This window comes from Chinchilla lanigera, unplaced genomic scaffold (assembly GCF_000276665.1).
Source record: "Chinchilla lanigera isolate Chin_1 unplaced genomic scaffold, ChiLan1.0 scaffold00041, whole genome shotgun sequence".
Lineage (NCBI taxonomy): Eukaryota > Metazoa > Chordata > Mammalia > Rodentia > Chinchillidae > Chinchilla > Chinchilla lanigera.
Window position 1 is genome coordinate 17,129,567 of NW_004955442.1, and position 2,836 is coordinate 17,132,402.

The following is a 2,836-nucleotide window of genomic DNA, read 5'->3' on the forward strand; positions in this document are numbered from 1 at the left end:
GTAGTGTCGATGACATAAAAACAAACCAGATAATGGCATGCAGTAAAAAGCAAGTAAAAGCAATAACCATGACACCATAAACAATAGAAAAGAAATCAGCAGTAATAAAGAGTAAAATCCAAACTGGTTATTGGCATACTATAAGAACCAATATATTATAGCTGTCCTACTAACCTGTTTTGACTTGGTTTCATTGTTTATCTTTTTTCTCTTTAAAATAAAAAAAGAAGAACCAATAACAGCTTGATGTGGTGGTGCACGCCTGTAATCGAAGCACTTGGGAGACTGAGGCAGGAGGATTGCTGTGAGTTTGAGGGAAGCCTGGGCTACATAGTGAGTTCAAACCCAACCTGAACTGTGTAGATGACCCTGTCGCAAATAAATAAATAAATAAATAAATAAAAGGGGGGCAGACAGGAAAGGGACAAAAACATGTTTCAAAATACCTAACCAGAAGAAAGTTTTCTATTTTCCCCTATGTCCTATGCCTTGTTCCCAAGGCAGCTTGGGACCTGGAAGGGACACGAGAAGGCAGATAGAATTCCAGAAGGAACCCAACTCTTCTGGCTTGAAGAAGGTAAAGGGAACTCCTAAGACTCTGAGCAACTCTGTAATTTTCCTTTACTCTTCATTTTCTTTTGCTTATGACTATTATTCTTTCCATCCTACATCACCCAGAATCCAGGAAATTCTGTGGTCACAGCAGTGACAGTGGAGCTAATTGGAACGAACATTCCTTTCTCATTTGAGGAGCTGATTTCCCAAGAGTCACACTTATGTCCGTTACTTTTGTTACTTCCTAAATCCTTGGTACTTGGCATGGACACAGCCTCAAACACAGAAAGTGCCCAGGACTGCAGGAACTAAAGTCTCAGTTTTGTTTCCAGAAAACCAGAAGAGAAGGTCTAAGAGTGACATGTGAAGATTGTGGAGAGGAACGAGTTTAGAAAATCACTCTGCAACTCAGGCTCAAACTGAGCTGCTCTTGCACGGGTATGAAAAGACTATAGAAAAATAATTAAGGCATAGATTGCTGGCCGGATGCCAGGTGGCCACTGTACAGTTCACATTCAAGAGAGCTCCAACTGTCACGACAAAAGTTTTCTAAATTGGTGCACTCTGAAAACCATAAACCACAGAAAGCTAGTTAACTTCAACTGAACATATAGTCTGCTAAAATAAAAATTAGCAGACAATTTTAAATAGTTCCATAGTATTGTACCTAAAGTCAGATGTATTCTGGATAAAATACAAGACTACTGCTGGGCATGGTGGTGCAGGCCTGTAATCCCAGGACTCAGGAGGCTGAGGCAAGAGGATTGCTGTGAGTTTGAGGTCAGCCTGAACTGCATAGTGAAATCCTGTCTCAGAAAGACAAAACAAACAAACAAACAACAACAAGCCAACCTACCAACCAACGCCCCCTCCTTTTTTTTTTTTTTTTTGGTTTTTGATTTTTTTTGCAGTACCGGCAATCAAATTCACGACCTTGTGCTTGCCAGGCAGGCATTGTGCCTCTGAGCTAAATCCCCAGCCCCCCAAAAAACCCACTTAGCATACAAAGTACCTGGGAAAACTTAGCTGACATAGGAAGGATAGTGAACAAGTATCCTTTTGACCTACTGTTATGGGTGAGATCTAAAATGTCCTCCAAGGTGGTGGTGCAAGTCTGTAACTCCAGCACTCAGGAGGCTGAGGCAGGATGATTGCTCTAAGTTCGAGGCCATCCTGGGTTACCTGAGTAAGTTCAAGGCCAGCCTGCAGTACATAATGAGACCCTGTCTGAAAAAAAAAAAGTCCCCCAAAGCCTCACATGGTCAGGGATGGGGCTCTGGGCAAATGACTGGATCAAATAGGCATTGTACTCACTATGGATTCATCCACTGATGAGCTCAGAGCTGAACATGCTGTTAGGAAGCAAGGCCTGCTTGGCGGTGTCATTCCACTGGGGGTGTCTATCCCTCCCCAGCTCCTTCTTTCTCTCTCTGCATCCTGGAAGACATGGGATAAGCAGCTTTCCTACACCCAGGCCCTTCCATCTCTGCTTTGAAGTCAGCCAATCACATCTGAGCCAAAATAAACCCCTCCTCTTTTAAGATGTGGGTGTTGGGTATTTTGTCCTAGCAACAAGGAATGTGACTCAGACAAATTTTGGTGCCAAAGAACTGGGTTGTTGCTGTGACTATACCTGACCATGTGGTTCAGAAGCCTTTGAAACTGGTTCATGGGAGCAGTTTGGAAAGGTTTGAAGACGCCAGTTTAAGAAGTCCTAGGATGCTATAAACTGAGCTTAATGGGAGATTCTACTCAGAGCACAGATCAGAATGCTGTAGAAATGCAGACACTAAGGGCTATTCTCAGGAGGTTTCAGTGAGAACAAAGACTCGATTGGCAGTTGGTCTAGAGACCATGTACGTTGTGCTCCAGTGGAAAATTTGTCTACATTTGCCCATGTCCTGAAGCCCTGTGGGAGTCTGAGATTAAGGGTGGTGAATTAATTAATATGAAGGAGGAAATTTTAAGGCTGCCCAACATTCAGGCTGTGGCATGAGTACTGCTGGAAGCTTTTAGCCAGATTTATAGTGAGAATCAGGAGCAAAAAACTATATGAAAAATTTTCAGTTTTTAAAAACTATAGCAGGAGATTTTGGTTATTTTATTTTATATTATATTATATTTTATTTTATTTATTTTTGTGACAGAGTCTTGCTGTATAGTTCAGATTGGCCTTGAATTCATTATGTAGTCTAGGCTGGCCTTGAACTCAGTGATCTTCCTGCTTCAGCCTCCTGCATGCTGGGATTATGGATGTGTGCTATCACATATGGTAAAATTT